The sequence below is a fragment of the Sminthopsis crassicaudata genome, chromosome 4 (genome assembly GCF_048593235.1).
Source record: "Sminthopsis crassicaudata isolate SCR6 chromosome 4, ASM4859323v1, whole genome shotgun sequence".
Lineage (NCBI taxonomy): Eukaryota > Metazoa > Chordata > Mammalia > Dasyuromorphia > Dasyuridae > Sminthopsis > Sminthopsis crassicaudata.
Window position 1 is genome coordinate 3,438,377 of NC_133620.1, and position 20,702 is coordinate 3,459,078.

Below are 20,702 nucleotides of genomic sequence, written 5' to 3' on the forward strand. Positions count from 1 at the left end.
CTCTGCTACAGTGGCTAGAAATCTACCCTGAGGGTTAGGGATATTTGTATTCAAGTCTTGGCTGTGTCAATCTGGGCAAGTCATTTGACTTCTTAGTGCCTGGAGAATCCTGACTATCAGTTATTGAATTAATGTCAATAAGTATTTGCAGAAGGAATCTTATCTCTAGGGATTCTTTATTCCAATGACAATGCAAATCTTATCCAAAAAGAATATCTCTATCATTGACATACTGGAAGAACCCGAGGATCATCAGTTCCTATTTATTGAGCACCTACTATGTGTCAAAGTGTTATTGATGCAAATACTAAAGTCAGGTTTCCCCTTCTTTCAAGGGGCTGAGAGTTACTAGGAAGATTAAGAGCTCCTTGGAGAAAGGGGGCCAAGAAAGGGAGTTTGGGCCTAAAAAGTTATAGGGATGATAAGTAAAGACAAAAGGCAGGGAGATGTGTGTATGTTAGTGTAATATCTTTTATAATCCTTGCTTTAGTTCACAAAGAAGCCCATGAAAGCAGGGAAGTGATTCCATGACATGCAGGTGGGCTGGATTTAAGTGAGGGAGGACAGTTCAAGGTCACCAGCCTTGCTGTTTCCCCCAGAACCATTTGGGTTCATTGGCAAGATATAGATCAGGATGACTAAAGAAGGTCCTGGATACAGACACATGCATGCATACATGCATATACAAGGTGCACACACATATGTAGATTTCTGATCAAAACAGAAACAATAGCTATTTACAGTCACTTAAATGAGCAAATGGGAGTTACTCTGGGACCTGTTGACTGATCAATGAGAACTAGACTTGAAAGTCCAATGAAATGTCTGAGTAAATGTTCAGCTCCTCAGCAATATGTTCTACTATATCTCTCCTGGAGATTTCCTGTGCAAACTGAATCAAATTCTTCATGATCACTGTCAATATTTTCTCTAATTTATATCAATTATCCTTTTTGTTTTTATTAAGCAAAAATAATTTTTGACAAGCATCAAAAACCTATTTGTCATGCTTTTTTTCATTTATAATCCCATAGTCTTTACCTTAAAAAAAAGGAAAAAAAAATTAGGCAATGTAGATCCTTCCTTCCCTAAACATCAAGTAATCCAATATTGGTTAAATATGTGCAGTTCTTCTTAATGTATTTCCACATTTATCATGCTGCACAAGAAAAATCAGATCAAAAGGAGAAAAAATGAGAAATGTGCAAAAATCTTGTCAAGGAAAATTATTTTAGAATCTCTCTTCACAATTCTTGATCACTGGGGTCCAGCTATTATAGTATCTGAATTATTCTGAATTTTTTCTTAGAGGATCTTTACCCCCACATTCTCATTCTCATAATTTGAAAGGCAAATTGGTAGCCTTTATTATTAGTCTGAAAAAAATGCAATCTCGGCTTATAATTGGTACAATGTTAGTGTGCTAACTACTTTTCTCTCAACTGACAATCCCACTACTAACCTGTGTCAACAACCAACCTGTCCAACCCTATACCGCAACATGAGCTACAAAATAGCTGAAAGTTTTGTAGAATAAGAAGAATAAATAAATTAAATTAATAGAGTGATACCTTTTGACACAAAAATATCCTGGTTAGAAAAAGGAAGAGCCTTATCTTTTGTCTAATGCTAATTTATGGCAGTAGTTTCCATTGTGTCTTTTAACTAGCAGAGCACTCCATATCACTACTACTAATGTAATCAATAACATCTTGAGGATGTCTGTCATCACTGATCCAGCCAACAGACAGTTATTTTAAGTTTCTCTTTAATGATTCAGAGAGGTCTCTTGCCAGGGATTGGCAATGCTGATATTTCAATGAAACTAGTATTTCCATTGTATATATTTTCTTCTGTTTTTTTTTTTTTTTTTTTTTTCTGTCCCAAGATTATTTTAGGGTTTTCAGGGAGAAAATATAATTTCACCATGGTCATTTTTATTCTGAATAAGAAGTTTCACTGTGAAACTTAGTCTTTTCTCAGTGAATTTTGGTATCAATTTTATCATTATCAATCTTTTTAGGGAGACAAGTCAAAGGGACCAATCTTTGGGGTTACAGAAGATTTGACACCCATTTTGCTACCTAGACACCTTAAAAATATGAACTTAATTTATTTGGAATTAAACTTAGGCCATATGGTGGTCTGAACACTGAGAGCTGGCTGCTATTGTTAAATAAATCTGCATTTGTGATAATATAAAGAAGTTGTGCTTTCACCAGCTATAAGCAAGGACCAAAGAGTTTTTGTTCTTTTTTTGTTAGTTTATTTTTAAGATAACAGCTTTGTATTTTTCAAAATATATGCAAAGATAGTTTTCAACATTCATCCTTGCAAACCCTTGTGTTCCAAATTTTTCTCCCTCCCAATGTCCCTCCTTCCTTCCCTAACCATCAAGTAACCCAATAATGGTTAAATATGTGCAGTTCTTCTTAATGTATTTCCACATTTCTCATGCTACACAAGAAAAATCAGATCAAAAGGAGAAAGAATGAGAAAGGAAAAAAAGTAAGCAATCAAATAACAAAAACAACAACAATACTATGTTGTGATTCACACTCAGTTTCCCCAATCCTCCTTTTGGTTGCAGATGGCCCTCTCCATCACAAGTCTATTACAATTGACCTGAATCATTTCATTGTTGAAAAGAGCCGTGTCCATCCAACACATAATGTTGTTGCTGTGTACAAGGTTCTCTTGATTCTGCTCACTTCCCTTAGCATCAGTTCATCTTAGTGTCCCCAGGCCTTTCTGAAATCATCCTGCTGATATTTATGGACATTCCATTATATTCATAAACCATAACTTGTTCAGCCATTCCCTAACTTATGGGCATCCACTTATCAACTTTTGTTCTTGCAAATGTTTTTCTTCTTCTTTTTTTTCATTCAATGTACTACAATTACTACAGAGTTACTTAGAAATAGCACACTTGCTTAGAATAAACTTCAACTACAGCAGAATTGACATTTTTGTTATAATGCCAATCTCATGAAGAATGAATTGTTATCCATCTATTCAAACTTTTTTTTAGCCCTGAAAACTATGTTTTTAAGTTGTATTTTTATAAATCCTATTAATCTTGATTAGTAAAGCTAATATGCTTTGCTGTTACTTTCAAAGGAATTTATTATCACATATCTCCTAGATTTTATAGATAATGCAAAGAAAAATTACTTTAGTAATTTATTACATGCTATTATTTTACAGATCATTAATTATCTCAAATATTTTTCTGTTGAAATTTTGAAGATATCTTAGTAAAATAATACATCATGTACAAATAAAGATAATATTGTGCTATGTTTTTTCCCTTGTTTTTATTTTCCCTGATTTATTTTTAGAAGTACTGGATATTATTATTATTATTTTTTAATAGGCTGGGGTTAAGTGACTTGCCCAGGGTCACACAGCTAGGAAGTGTTAAGTGTCTGAGACCAGATTTGAACTCGGGACCTCCTGAATTCAAGGCTGGTGCTCTATCCACTGCGTCACCTAGCTGCCCTTTGGATATTATTTTTATCAAAATAAATTTGAGAAAGTGGGAATGCTTGGTTCACTCCTTATCCCACTGGAAACACTTCCAGTATCTATCCATTACAAATTATGAAATTCCTTGGTTTTGGAAAGTTGCTTTTAATTGTTTTAAAGAAAGAGTGACTTGTTCTGTTGTGCAAACAGATGATTTTTTGATGTAAATGAGTCTTTTATTTTCTCACTGTTTTTATATATCATTTATAAACAAATGATTTTATTAGTTATGTTATTGCTATGATTGTTTATATTGTGTACCCAATGTTGGACATTTTTGTATTACTAACATAAATTCAAAATGTGTTCAATAAAGGATTTCCAAATACATTTTCCCTCAACTATAGTGAATTTAATATTTTGTAATAAACATTTATTGATTTATTTTTGTCATTAGTACTCTTCTGCTCTTTTATCTTTATTTTATTATTAGCTCCATATTTTTCTCATATAATAGAAGTTTGGGAAGATTATATATTTCTTTGTATTTTGAATTAATTATGTAGTTATATGGTATAACAATCATTATTTGAATAAAGGATGTCAACTCAAGATGCTAGAGAGACAACTCGTTTTTTCTTGTCATCATCAACAGGATACATTTTTATCTCTAAATCATTAATTCATCTTATTTTTAAAAAAACTCCTTGTTTATGCTTTTTTGCTCTAATGATTTTGTTCCTTATAGCTCTTTGGTTGCAATATGTACTCCCCACTTATTCATACCAGATGATTTGCCATATCTTCAAAGCAATGTAATTTGGGGGAGCAAATTTTATTTTTTAATTTTTTTTTTACAAAACTGTTGTATAGTCATCTCAATCATGTCTGACTTATCATGATCCTATTTGGAGTTTCCTTGGCAAAGATGCTAGAATGGTTTGCCATTTCTTTCTCTAGCCCTTTTTACAGATGAGGAAACTGAGGGAAACCAGAGTGAGTGACTTATCCTGGATCATACAGTTAAGTAAGTGACTCAGATTGGACCTGAATTTAAGTTTTCTTCACTCCAGGCCACACACTCTATCCACTGTCCCACCTAGTTGCCTTTTTAAAAAGCACATAACATAGATTTATTGCATGCGAACTTATGGATATATCAAACTCAAAGAAGCTTTAGCACTAGATAAATCTTTGCAAGTTTCCCCACTTAGAATACTTATAAGGAAAGCTTTGCACATAGTATTCATTTTTCCAGACTATAAGAAACAGGGCAGTGTCTTGAAAAGAACTCTCTCAAAAATCACAATTCCTTCTAAAAATGAATGGCTAGGGTTTCTCAAATGTCCTTCATATTTAAGTCATCTTATTTTGTCATTTAAAACAAGAATCTTTTCTTCTATTTGCTACATTTATATTAATATGCATTGCATATACATTAGGTTACTTCTCATTTACTAAAATAGTAGTAATAGTTGTGATAATAATTGTAATTAGCATTTATACATAAATATACGTATTGAAGAGTTCTTAATAAATGCTATCCCATTTAATTTTTACTCCAATTTGTATCCTGAGATACAATTAATATGTCCATTGTACATAGGAGAAAACTGAGTCTGAGAGAGGTTCATTGAATTCCTTGGGTTCACATAGTTAATAGCTGTCTGAGGAAGCTTCTAGCTTAGATCTTCCTTGCTTGAAGATCAAAGTATTGATATTTCATTTGCTGCAAAATTAGGACTCCATAAAGATGGGATGTGGAGGGTGCTGAAGAGCCCTCTGGACATTTCCAACTTCCAAAGGCAAAAGCTCCATTCCCTTAGCAGTTCGCCCAACTTCCCAGAGCACTGAGACAGGGAGACAGGAGCTGAAAGTAACAGCTTTTGTTCAAGGACTCCTCAAAGTGGCCTCTTTGTCACATGCTTCAGTGAACAAAGCAGCTTCAGGGTATCTATGACTATTCAGTATCACCAAGCTCCACTTCCTTGTTCTCATAATTCTCCCAGAATGAGGCTTCCATGTGAGGATGCGCCATCCCAGATCCCCCATCCTTGTCCAAGAGTATGCTTATTTACTCTATTAGAATATCCTTCTAGCAGAACATATGGGATCTATTTAGTGTTAAGAAATGTCTTTCAACAGACTGACTGACATATAGAATATAATCGAGTAAAAATATAACAACAAAAACAACAATATGTTATTTTTTGTCATGTTCAATTTTGTGACCCTTTTGTGGGTTTTCTTGGCAGAAATATTGGAAATGCTTTCCTATTTTCTCCTCCGACTCATTTTCCTTATGAGGAAACTGAAGCAGACAGGATGGAGTGATTTGTCCAGAATCATATAGCTGCTAAGTGAGGCTGGTTTTGAACTCAAAAAAAAAAAAAAAATGTCTTTCTGACTATAAGTCCAGTACTCTATCCACCCTATCTCTTTATTTTTTATGTTTTAATGCTTAGGTTCACTTTTGGTTCCTTAGACTTAGAGATTTGAAACCCACTCATTTTGCTTATTTGTAGTATTTTGATACACAAAGACTGGTAAACAATATAGTCTAGCCATTGGGTTACATCAATGTATTTAAGAAAAATATGAACGTAGCAATTTTATCATTAATTTTGTTATTGAACATAATCCTCCTCATGATTTTCCTGGATTTGTGTTTGTTTCATCAAAATGCAATTTAAACCATTATAATGGAGTTTTGAATAGAGTGGGCAGACTGAGTATTTGGTTGGGATTTTTGTATCTCCATATAAATTGGGATCAATTCCATCTTCTTGTCAGAAGCTATTGTACAGCTTCATCATCCTGTGTTTTCTCATCTGTTTCATTACACTTCTTGCCTTTATGCTGAATTCCATTCCATATTAATTTTTAGTATTATCATCACCTAATAAATTTATAATATTTATTATTATAATAATAACTGAGTGATATCTTTTTTTTAAATTTTGATTATTGGTGTACAATCCCAGTATTGAAAATGAAGAAACAAAGATGAAAACGGGAGAGCTGTGTACCCTAAAGGTTTACCTTTAAACTTTTATAAACCATGTAATCATGACTTCTGAATCTATATATCTATGAAATAACAATGAGTCAGAGGATAGTCAATAACTATTAGTTGGTGGTGATTAGTGACTCTTTCAAAAAAAAAAAAAAAAAAAAAAGCAGAGGCATTCTCCTCACCCCTGACATTTGGCAACTAATAAATCCATTATTTACTGGTGGTGAAAAATGTTGGCCAATTGAATTATCTGATTGGCTTATCATGTTCATGCACTTTGGAACAATGCAGCAGGTGTTCCATTTCATGGTGATTATTCCGTAAACAAGACTGAAATTTGGTATTCATTGAGGAGAGAGACAGCAGTTTATAGATATATGGATAAACAAGGGCAACTGGAAAACAATGTTTCAAATATCACTGCTGTTCTTCCAATGAACTGATCAATAAAAAAAAAATTGCACATTACAGGATTTGATCCCTGACAACGAGTATTTATTAAACATTTACTTTATACAAGGCTTCTTACTAAGTGATAAGAATACAGACAAGACAAAAGAGAAAACAGTGTTTCCATCAAGAAAATTATGTTTTTTAAAAAGCTGGAATATATATTTTAAAATTATTTTTCTGTTTCCTTGTGAAAAGAAGTCATCAGCCACACAGAAATATGAATATGTGTGTATTTTCATACACATAATATTTGAATCTAGATAAATTTAGTATTTAAGTAAACAAAATGATTTTTGTGAAGATTCCCCTATCCCTTTCTTTTCTTCTGTGAACTTAAAATATTTTATTAACAACTATTTTTATTATAGAGAATATTCTTCACTCTTCTACACCTTGACCAGCAGAAAAGTTTGAAATTATAGAACACAAATATAATAAAATATTGTTATGCCATAAGAAATGGAAAAAAATGAGAAGAATCATATGAATTGATGAAAAGAAAAATATATAGAACCAGAAAAATAATTATATGATATTTGCAATAATAATATAAAAGGAATCAATAAGGCAAGAGCTCTGATCATTGAATCATAGGATAGGAACGTTAAAAACCCAGTGATGAAATATAAAGAGGAAATAGATGAGATACAAAATGAAATGGTCTTCTCCAAAGTGACAAATATGATGATTTGTTTTGCTGAAGAAAAATTTTGAAAGAGCATTTGAAATTTACATATATAAAATAAAATAATGAGGAAGACGTCATGGTGACACTAACATGTTAGAATGAATAGACAGTTCGACATAAGAGTCAAGAACACATTAGTTTGAAGTCCATTTCAGAAATACACTAATGCATTTTCCTAAACATTAAAACACCCTAATTTATTCTCCTCATGTATAAAATGGGGCTGTGTGTAGAGAGGTTAGTAGAAATAGCAATATCTCATCGTTATTGTGAAAAATAAATGACCATTGTAGGTAAGCATGACAAAATATTTTGACTCATTGACTCAGACATGACAGCCAAAAATAAATAATATTAATTATGCAATTATTAAAAGAGTGAATTAAATTATTAAAAGAATGAAAGTGAAATGAGTATTAACTCTTCTCTCCCTACACACATATCATCTGTAACAATTACTATGTTTATCAGCCCCACATTTTGGAAAAGATGTTGACAAGCTATTAAAGTCAAGAAAAGTAAAGAACAATAAAAAGAGTAGAATAAAATTATAGAAAAACGGGGATACTTAACCTGGAGAAGAGAAATTTTAGAAATGGGAGATAATAAAATTGTTTCTTTTCAGTTATTTAAAGATTAAAATCCCCAGGTATGGGAAAGATTAAACACATTTTGACTGGTCCCAGGAAAATAAGATGCGATTTTCAAAGCAAAATATTTTTACTATAAACAAAATGCTCACCAACAATACAAAATTGAAAGGGCTTCATGTGTTGATAATATTTTTCTTTGATTTGTTGTTGTTTCTAATAATTTTGCTGGAGGTCTTAAAGAAAAAAGGAATTGTCTTATCTCATCAATTGCCATATATCTATTAGACTCAATATTTGTTCATATAAAAATTGAACTATAAGATAACTGAGATCACTCTAAATGTGAGATAATTTTAGGCTATTTTGCCTACCAGCTTTATAAAGCCTTATCTGACAGCCATTTTGCTTTCTTGATATTTTTCTTTGGAATTTTCCCCTGCTGCCTCCTATATAATATTGTAAACCTCTATCCATAGTTCTTCAGGCAATTTAGCTACTTGATTTGATTATTTAAATTTATCACTCCATTTCATATTTATAGAGGATATTATTTAGATTATACTTATATGGTCTGATGATTTCCCTACTTGCTTTAATTTGTCTGAATTTTGTAATAAGATCATCATCTCTAGGTCTTGTTTTAACTGATTGTATTAAGCTTATCTACATTTAGCTGCAAAGTGTATAATCAATATTATTGCTATATTGACCACCTGGTTAATATAGGAATGATCAATACTATGGAGTTATTGAGTGAAGATTGAAACTTAATCAGGGAGGGAATGACGTGGGATGGAAGAGAGTGTGTCAGTGAGATGTTAAAGAATTAAAAAACATAAATACATTAATTCACTCTTGATGATGCAGTTGAATGGACCTTCATGCTATTCTTCACATAGAACATATCTTATTCTATCCTTGTTTCTAGACATGTATGAAGGTGATGGAATATATTGTGCTGTAAGAAATGAAGAAATGGTTGGGATCAAGCCTTCTTCAGAAAAGATCAAAGCTGAATAGAAAATTGGGCCTTCAAATAAAGGATTCCAGAGAGGTATAAAAATGTAAACAGGAAAGATAAATCAAAAAGGACCTAATAAGGTTACTCTGTTTACATTTTTACATGGGAATGCTGTGGAAAAGTGTGCGCTTTGGAGCCAGAATGAGAACACTTGCACAGGATTGTTTTTAAGTCAAAGCTTAATTTTGCTAAAATGGACAATGAGAATGACAAAGAACTCAGATAAAGAACTGATGATGTCTGAAAACAGATTGAAATATACTTGATCTTTATTCAGTTGTTTTTTTTCCAAAAGAACTTGGCAAGACTTTCATCAACTGATCCGAACTGAAATGAACAGAACCAGTAGAACAATTTATCCAGTAATAACAATAAAGGTAAGCAATTTGGGATAATTTTGGAACTTTGATCAACCTGATCAACAAAATAACCAATAACAAATCCAAACAACATAACAACTAAATATGCTGTCCACCTCTAGACAGAGCCATAACAGAGAGAATTTTTGTGTTGTTTTTGTTTTTTTGTTCTGGTCTATTTTATATTACAACACGAATATTTTAGAAAATATACACGTGTGTTGAATTGCTTATATTCCCAATGGGGAGGAAATGGAGAGGTAGGAAGAGAGAGAATCTGGAACTCAATTTTTAAAATTAATGTTAAAATTATTTTTACATGTAATTGAGGAAAAATAAAATACTATTTTTTTTTTCAAAAGGGAATGAGAAGTTTGAAAGACTTTCCAAGAATAGTGAAGGGAAAACTGTAACATTAAGATAGCAAAATGTCATGTGTGTGTTTGCAGTACATGCATACACAAATATGTATAAAATGTGTATGTATGTGCATATACATACGCATGGTTATATATGTTGAGTATGTACTGCATGTATGTACATATGTGTATATGCATATGTATGTGTAGGCATCATTTGAAAAACTTTGCAAAGATATAGCCTGAAATATAGAAGCTGAGACAATTAGTAAGAGAACAAACTATTCATCTTTTGACATTTTAGTTAGAGAAATTAATCATATCTCTGAGATGGTGTGCCTTGATCATAGATTAAAATAGACACTCGGTAAAGGTTTGTGGAATAAATAGGAGAGAGGAATTCATTAATGAAACTCTATATTTCATAAGTTTCTGTCCTTAATTTTATATCAGAAAACTGAGATTTTACATAATTAAAAAATTGGTTGAGAAGGAAAGTGTCCAAATAAGAATTTTTGTACTTGCTAACTTTTCTTTCCTATAAGCAGCTATGTTTTGTCAATAAGTATCGACCAAGCTCATTGAATAATTCATCTTTAATCTACAACTTTAGATCTATACAAAGAACGGTCAAATTAGTGTAGTAAAATTGGCCTGTAAAATTTAACTCATTTATTTTATCACTAATTTGTAAGTTCATGGCCTAGCACCTACAGGAATTCATCAGAAAATGACACTGCCTTAATAGTTCAATGGCAAAGTCAATTTTCATTGCTTGTATAGGTGGTATAGATATGGAATTGAATACTTGGAGGCAGTGGAATGGGTTCAGAGAACTACAGAATTTTATATCCTGAAATATTCAACTGATAACTTAAAGAAATGAAACCCTCTTATAATGATACTCAACAAGTGTTCATACATCCTTTGCTTAAAGATCACCAAAGAAATAAAATTCAGTATTTGTTGAAGCAATTTCATTTTACTTTTGAACAGATCTCATTGTTAGTAAGTCTGGTTGTTGCTCTTATTGTGGTCATTTTGTTGTGTTTGTCTCTTTGGCTTCTCTTATTCAAAACTAAGTCTTCTTTCTCTTCCTTTATATCTCATAATTCTTCTTTTTATCCTTTGGAATCAAACAGATGAAGTCTACTCCCATTATTCTTGATGGCTTTTGGGGCCCCTTAAGAGAAATATCACATGATAATTAAGGTTTCTGCCCATTTTTGCAACTGATTTTTCTATGACATTGACACTTTGCCATCCTGGTTGATTTTGTTTTAGCAATTACAGCAGACACTATTTTGAAGAATTATGATTTTTGTTGGGATAATGAATCAATGCAGGTTGAAATAGATGAACTTAAGATGCTCAAACTTAGAGAATCACCGGGAATGTCGTTGTGTCTGATTTGTGGAAGAGGATTCTGAGCTCATCTTGGTCTGACCGGTGGGGACACTGTACCTCAATTCTCACAATGGTAATGTGATTTTGGTCCTCTTGGAGAAGAGGATGCCAGCCAACCAATCATCCTAGCTTAGGTCTTGAGTAGAGGAAACAGAACCTTCTGAGTTAGTGAACTGAGAGGGGAAGGATGAAATACAATGCGCACTTAGTGATGGATAGATGATCCCAACCTTATCCTTTCAGTAACAAGCAGTTTTATAGTCTTTTAGCAGATTTGGGAATAGAGGGGATTGCATCATTTAAATTAAACATTCTGCTTTTTTCTGTTCTTAATGTTTTCCCCAAATTGTGTCCTCAGAGAACAAGAAAAAAGTTTTTTTTTTATTTTTATTTAATTGTAATCATTTAATCATAAACCAAAACAGTCATAAACACAGAAATCAATTCTCCTTACCTACTATCTGAAATGTCATCCATGCATCCCAGAGCCCTCCCTGCCACCAAGGCAGCAGGGGATCATACTGTCTTCCTTCGCCTGACTTCTCCTGACATATTGCTTCTCTAGCTCCCACTAGTACATAGTTTGTTGCATGCTGTTCATAGAACCTATGATATACATTCACAGGAAAAATGTCCTCAATCTCTTAAGGTTGTCCATGACTATAAACACCATTGTAAATATTTGTGATCATTTCACTCATTGCAATGATTCCGTAATTTTAATTTTTAGTCTGTTGTGTAGTATCAGTTTCCTCCTGTCAAAAGGGACCTCAGAAGGCATCCTACTGCAAGCATGGCTCTTTCTGTAATATCCCTGATTGAGCTATTAGCTTATATATAGCGTAGGCTAGGGAGAATAGCACACTGACGTTCTCAGAATATATAAAATAAAAGTCAAGTGTTAAATATTAATAAACAACATAATGTTGAACACATAAGGCAGATTAATAATCAATATAAGGAAAGAGAATTTGGTGGAGTTTAGAATCAAGAGAGGTTCTGCCACAGCCACTGCCACTGCCACACAGTTGTGAAACCCCAGATACATTTTTAATCTCTCAGGATTCCAGATAATTCCCTAAGATTTTACATTACCATTGAAAATCTGCATGAGAAGAAAACATTCTTTATCTTAGTGTTCCTTAGGCCAAAAGAACCAGCTGGCTCAGAGTAAAATGAAAAAGCCCAAACCAAGAATTCTACCCTTCTTTCCTCCACCACTGCCTTTCTTCCTATAAATAATTCAATTTACTTAGCCAGGAAATAGTAAATGATAAATCTGCATACATTTAAATCTCTATTGGGTCCCTGCCATTCAAAGGATAGAATAATACTATAAAGACATCACCAATTGGATCAGGGCACATGAAGACTATATGTGTCACAGAAAATTGACTTCTATTCAAATAGTATCTTTACCCCACTTGAGATTGGTTACATCCCCTAGCCAAGTTTCTGCTTCCTCATACTTTAGGGGTTTTCTTCAAGTCCAGTCTATTATTTTGTAATATTGTGAAATGAAGATCAGTTTATGTGATTGAGATATTCTAGAGGAGATAACTTTGAGGACAGAAAATAGCTATTTGGGAAATGGATCAGATATGTTCCACATGACAATAAAAATGACAAAAAAAATGGAAGTTGTACAAAGGGAAATCTAGATTTCCTAAAAGGAAGGAAATAATGTGTGATTGATGACTGTCCCAGTATAATGGCCTGTCATGAGAAACTTCTCTGGAGATATTTAACTAGTGCTTAGATGACCATTAGATTGAGATGTTGCCATTGTCAAAGCTGAGGCTTTTCCATCCTTAGATTCAGCTCCCCAATTAATGCTAGAAATTAGTCTCTTATTAATCCTTAGCTACAAGATACATCCATAATATCCATGCAATATTAAAGACATGATTGAATAGAAGGAAATTCATGACATATTCTTGTGTCTCTCTTCTTTCTATAGGAAATGTATGGCCCCAAAAGGCATCTGTATGATCCAAAATGTTGTCACAACATCAGGAATTAAACTAAAACTCACCAGAATGAGAGGACCAGAGTGCAGGTGGGCTCTGATCAACATCAGAATTACTCACTTATAAAATGAAAGTGAATTCATATTGTGTCCTATTTTCTTAATAACAGAGATGGGGGGAGTAGATTTCTTTTTATTAGATAATATTTGAACAGATTTTAGTACAAGACTTTACTCAGATGTCATCATGCATAAGAATGGAGTAATTAGAGAAGCTTCAGAAAATTTACATGAACTGATACAGAAAAAAAGTAGAATCAATAAAATAATCTGGACAGAGAACATAAATATATAAATAGAAAGATCATTATGCTCAAATTGAGTACTACGTGACTATAACAAATAGACTTGGTTCTGAAAAAGAGACTAAAAATGTTGTTTCTTCTTCTCTTAACATATATGGCTTACACTCCCAAACTTATTTCATTTGTTGTTTAGTTTGGCTTAGTTTGTTTAGTTTCGTTTTCCTTTTTGTTATTTCTGTTTTTATATATTTTTATCATCACTAAGGAGCTTAACTACCAAATATCACTTCTTTACACAAGTAATAAAAATTATCCCTATCCCTCCGGGATAAAACTGAAAAGCTTCTGTTGTAGAAAAAAAATAGGATAAGGATATTATTAGAAATATTTCCACCCAAATATATGCCACTAAAATTAAACAAATTAATGAATGTTATAAAAATATATAATATTTAAATTAACAGAAGAAGAAATAGGCAATTTCAAAAATCTAATTTCATTGGAAGAAATAGATGAACTAAAAATGAATTCCCAGGGGGAAAAAAAATCCAGGATGAGATAGTTCTAAGAACACTTAAAATATTATATAGTATTACATAAACCATTTTCAAAAATAGAAAAAGTATGACCTACCAAATTCCATCTGTAGTGTAAGTATGCATTACTGCGTGAGCCTTTGATGTTTCTTAAACTCAGTTTTATGACCCCGGTCCATCTGGAAATTCTGCTTTATAATAGATTTTTAATTTGTTATGAACATTTACTAACTACTTCCTGAACTACCTTACTTTCCATTAAACCTGCACAAGTTGGCTTTTCCTCAGTGCATATCTAATATGAATCCATCTCCTATCCTCTTTCTTTGTGTAAAGTGATCATTGCTTGAGATGCCCAAGGTCAGAGTATTGGGTGCTCTTTCAGTGCCTGAGTTAAGAAAATGAATCCGTTTTTTGTTTAACTTTCCCTGGGGGACAAGCTTCCAAGATGCAGGAGTCGTTTGGGGGAATGTCCTCTAGATCCCTGATCAGTGGAGCAATCACTGAATTAATGATGACAGGATTGTCTCTCCCTTTAGCTAATGGCCACAGAGCAGCTCTAACATCCCACAGGTGTCAGATAACCTCCTCCCCTGGGGTTATTTCTCCTCTCTCCCCTTCTCTATCCATGTTTTAGAGACTTTGGCTCTTTTTCCACAGACATCTGGACTTTGCTCACTTTCCCTAGTGGCCAAGGGCCAATGTGGTACTAGTAAACCATCTTGTAATGATTTCTGGTATCATACTGTCCTGCCAAACACCCAACCAAATCTCTAAGGTGATCAGGTGAGCTTGGATCACCAGGATCTCTATTTTATTCAACCAAAACTGAGCTAAGACTGTGTCTGCTGGAAGTTACATCTAAGTGGCTGGAGTGGGGGGAGAAGAAGCAGCCTCTCCACTACTTTCTTGATTTCTCCTTGTCAAAATCCTTAGTTCCTCTCAAAGTTTAGCCCTTCATTCTAAACAATAACTTAACTCTCCCTCTGTAAATTGCTTGTCTATACTATGGACATGTTGACTCCTCCAAATAAAATATTGAGGATAAAGCTAATCAATTTGGGTCTTTGGATGAATCTCTCATAGTGTATACCCAGTCATAGTAGATGTCCAGCAAATTATTTTTTCATTAAACTGGTTTGAATTTATTTTGTTCTGATCAAATGTAGGGAATTAGGAAATGTTCTTACCATTAGTATAAACAGTCACAATGTCTTTCTCTGTGTTTCTGACAGTTGTCTCCCAATACTCATAGGACAAAGTTTTTATGGAAATATTCTAATAGATTGTGAATCATCTTTAAATTCAGGACTCTTCTTGTAATTCACTACGAGAAAGAAGTTTTATGTAAAGTGACAATAAATGTTTTTGAATGGATGAATGAATTAACTATTATACTCAGATCACTGGTAAAAAGTAAATGGAAAGTTTAATTTTCCTAAGGAATTATGTTCTTAAACCAAAACTTACAACCCAAGGGAAATATTAATTTTGAAGCTGAACTTTTTTTTTAATGGCTCAAACTGCATGTGGTGGAGTGATGAATAGGTTTCTTTAAGGTTGCATCCATCTCAATGTTAGCAACTCACTGGGTGGCTGGGACTGTGGAAAAATATTTAGTTCCTTAAACAGTGAATTCAATACAGTAGTTCTGTAAACAAAGACATAGGGCATACATTTCTCCCTAGTCCTTAGACTTTCTCTTAATAGGTTTTCTAGTAGGAGCTGGGAGTTCCAGTTTATATGATTGTTCTCCCACTGGGAGATGCTTATCACTGGAGTATATATCCAATTATACACGGTGACCCATTTAAATCCTATTGACAGTGAAGATTGGGTATGGGAATTAAGAGCAGCTGGGGCTATTCTGCAGCTATCCCAATTCTGCCTAAGACAAATGGAGACATCTCTGTCCTGATGGTTATTTGAATGTCCAAAATATCAAAGCATGAAACTAATCCTAGATTTTCTGTAAGAAACACAAATAAGCCAGTTTAAAAGGAGAGAGAAATATTGATATACTGGGATCTCTTTAGGGAAACTCTGGATGTTCAACCACTTGTTATTGTATTATAGTTAATGGAGAGCCTATTCCATATGTGTTTGTATTTTATACGTGTGTATACATGTAGCAGGTATACATGTTGGTATACACATGCATAACATAAATACAATTTATATAATAAATAAAATATAAAGATACATAGATATCTATACATACATATGTAATCTGTGCATGTGCATATCTATGTTTATGTGTAAAGGTATGGATATAGACATAATATACACACACAATCCCTTGTAAGCCTCCAGGCCCTTCAGGTCTGAAATTATGATTTTATGAGTTCATTTGACTCAACTTCTTTATGGATAAGTTCTTGCCCCCATTACATGTTACATGGTTTAAAAGAAAATCTTCCTATTGGGCGATTCATCCATGAAAATGTTCCCTATTATCGAGAGATTACATTTTATGAATATAATAGATAATATCCAATATGTCTAAATATATTAGGTTTTATAATTGGAATAAATATGATAACAATTCGGGAGATGATACTTTAACTGACTTTTGAATGGATCAGGAAATCTCAAAATAATGCTCACTTTATTCCTCACCTTATTGGAGAGAATTCCAGACATGTGGGAAAGAATGTACACATTTATGAAGGTGAGAGATGGAGTTTGATGCAAGGACATGAGTTTGAATATTGACAATTAGAAGCTACTGTAGAGGCCATTTAGTCCAAATGCATTGATTTTACAAGGGAAACTGGAACAAGTTATTCAAATCCACTCAAATCATTATTACTGGATTCTTTGATTGTGGTCAGTGTACTTTTCAAGGTGCTATATGATGAAACAATTTACTGATGTTCAAATATGGAAGTCAGGGATTGAATAAATGGAGGGAAGATGCGTTATCTCTTTAGAAATGCAATGGATGAATAGATGAAAGAGATTTGATTTCTCTATTGACCCTGGAGAATGTTGGAACTAAAGGGGGAAAGCAGAGAGTAGGTTGGAGTGCATATTTTAGCATCATAGATTTAGTCCTAGAAAGGAAGCAAGATTTCATCTAACCCAATCCCCTCTTTTAACAAATGAGGAAACAAAAGTTCAAGAATTTACATGAATTTCCAAGTCTCCCAGGGTGGGACTCTAAACTTGGTTCCCCATCAGTCTGTATCAAAGCAGCATGTCAAAGTCTAAATCCCAGTCAAAGCTCTAGAGGTGACCTTCAAGATCATCTCTTCCAGCCTCTTTTGTTTGACAGAGACGAAACTGAGAAATAGAGAGGGTGATGGCTTCTAAGCTCATGGCTTCTAAGCTCACACAGGCAACAAGTGCATCTAGGTAGCAAGGTGAAGTTTGAAAGCAATTCAACTCAAGTCTCTTGAAGCTTCATTGAACATCCTTCCCCTGTGTCCTTTGGTTAGTGACTTTCCTATCAGGGACCATCTGAAAAGGAAGTAGGTTGCCCATTTGTCCAGAATATTTCGGAGGGAATCCATACTCACATATATGACGTCGGGGATTCAGACAACTCTGAGATACTGTTATTATTATTCAAAATGTGCATGGTAGAAAATGGGCTGACAAGCTTGTGACCCAATATTTGTTGGAGAATTTCTGATTTTTGACGATGCCTTCTCTGATAAAGAATTAAGATGACTTCTCGCCTTCTCTTCCCATTCTTCCCGGCAGAAAAATGGGAGGTGTCTTAAGGCCTACGAATATCTGCGACATCGCTGAAGCTTTCCGAAGCAAAAGGGCAATGTCAGTATATTATCTTCTTTGCTGGTGATGGTGCACACCTGTAAAGTGTGTCTCTCATTATTTTCTGTCTCTGAGGGGAAAAAAGGATAATGGCTAGGACCCATGAAGCACAATAGCCCGACAGATAGAGGGGCAGGTTTTTATTTTAGTTTCCCCCTACTTTCTGGAGCCTAGAGAGCATCATTTTGAATCCTGCAACCTTGGGGGGAGATATCATTAAATGCGAACGAGGAGGCGATGAGCCAACACTGAAGTATCATTTGCTTATTAGGTGAGGTAGTTGTTTAGAGTGAAAAGAAAAGGGGTGTGGAGATGTGTGCAGGAAAGACAATGATCTGTGTGTAGAGTGTCTCTGGTTGCACAGAAAGACAGACCCTGTGACACTGAATATCAATAGTGCCAATGAAAAATATAAAAATAGATTTGCCTTCGTCTCTGCAGATTCAGGCCCAAAAGGAGTAATGAAAAGCAGCTCTCTGCTCTCCCCAGCCAGGGAACAATGATGTAAAATGGACAAGAGTCAGAAAAAATGTATCTGTAAAATCTCCCCAACCATTTGAATTGCCAGGCTGGCCTTTCTCTTCATTGGGCTTTTAGCAAATGCTCCAGTGTTAACCTTTAATCTTCTCAGCCTCAGAGGAGCACAATGATATCTGACAACTGGGGGTGTCTGATGGATTTGGCTTTTTGAAGAGTGGAAGGAAGGAAGCCCGCATGAATGTCACCCATGGGAAAAGGGCACAGCTCTTTAGAAGTCTACACCCCTGAAGATGCTTCCTGCGAGCATGGAACAGGATTTTTGCTTCTTTAGTTGCTCTGGCTACCTGCTGCATCCTGGCTTCCCAGCACCCAAACCCACAGTCTTTTGACCTCCTTGATTATTTTTTTTTCTTCGACAATAAGACAGAGCTCACAGAATCACAGCTGCTTGAGAATAGGAAGAAGCCTCAAAGGCCACATAGCCCAACATATACATGAAAGGAATCCCCAGAATAACATACCGGACAAGGGCTTGAAAACCTCCAACATGAGAAACCCACTGATTCTCAGGGCCATCCGGCCCTCTTTCAGACGGCAAAATGACTAGGGGAATATTCTGTCTTTTGGTTTTTTAACTTAATATCCTTTCTAAAATTTTCTCTCTGCAACTTCCAGCTGCTTGTCATACTTTGGATCTCTGGGCTAAACCCAACAAATTTTTCACCAAAGTCTATTTTTCAAATGCTAAAAGATAGCTCTCTTTTCCAGGACCTTCCATTAATGTTCATATGGCCTGGACTTGAGACCCTTTCCCATCATAGTTGCTTATCTATGTGTTTCTTAAACTTGAGTAGCCATAACATATTACAATAAATAAATAATCATAATGGACTAACGTTTATATAGTGTTCACTCTATGCTCACTCCACCATGTAGAGTGGATTGAGCATTCAGGGTAGATTAGTGTCTCTGATGAGAGGAGGCTTGTTGAGCCCTTTTGGGGACTGCTCTCTAGCTATTTCCTCATGTTTATTTTTTCCTCCTTCTCCATGCCTCCAATTTTCCCCTCTAGAAGGATACCTTTCATCTGAGTAAGCAATTAATAAAGAATTGATTTTATTAAATTTTGTGTTTTTAGTCTCTACCTGCTTTCATCTGCAGTATTAAAGAAGCCCCTTGCCAAAGATCTGTCTCAAAAGGGAACGAGCTATCTTGTTTGGGGTTCCTTGAACATTTGAATCAGAATAGAAACCCAGCAGGAACCACTGTACATAGTGTTTTCCCTATTTCTTTCCATAAAGGACAAGGTTTCCTGTTCATTTGTGTGTAATTCAAACATTTTTTACATTTTGCAAATATTCATTTAGTGGATAACACCAAAAGCTGTGTCTTTATAGAATACAATGGAAAGTGTCCTATGTTGTAAGCCCACAAGCCTGGGTTCCACTCCATTTCTGTATGTGTCTTTGAACAAGTCAATTTTCCCAAAGTCTGGCTTCAGCTGAAAAATTAAGTCCCTTCTAATTCTAAATTTCTTGTCTCTGATGAACCTTTAAACAGAATTAGGAGTTTGCTTCTCACTTTTGTTCTTAGGTCTTAACATCACCTTCAGGGGATTCCAAGAAAGGTCATTCAGCCTGGCTTGTGCAGAATGGGAGAGGAGCAGAAGTACCAGCCTTGATATCAGATCAGTTTGCCCTAATGTGGAACATGTTTGATGCGGGACAAGTCCCATACTACTAGGTCTTTATCTACAGAATGAGCAGACAGGGCAAAAATAATGGATAAGATTTTGTGGAAGATATAGGATTGACTTCTTTGGTAAAACAATCGAGTTAAGGAAGGGAAACGTTGATGGACATAGTAGGCAGCCTCTTTACCCCCTGAGATCTTTGCAGGACTTTGAAGGCAAGGTCTATTTTTTATTAAATGACTAGAGAGTGAGACAGGCCAGAGCCTTCAGCTTCCCACTCAGAAAAATGTCAATTCCCATTCCACCTAAGATTCCTTCAAAAACTTGCAAACTGCTTGCATATTGTCCAAAAGTGTTCTCTTTTCTGGTCTACACATTCTTTGGAATAATCATACTTTATGGTTCCCAAAATGCTTCATGTATACTTTTCATGCAAAGCATCCTAAAAGCCCTGGAGAAGTTTTCTGTTTTTATAATTTTTATGATCTGGGGCAATTAGATGGTACTATGTGTTAGGTTCTTACTAAGTGCAAATGAGATAATGAGATATTAGGTTCTTACTAAGTGCTAAG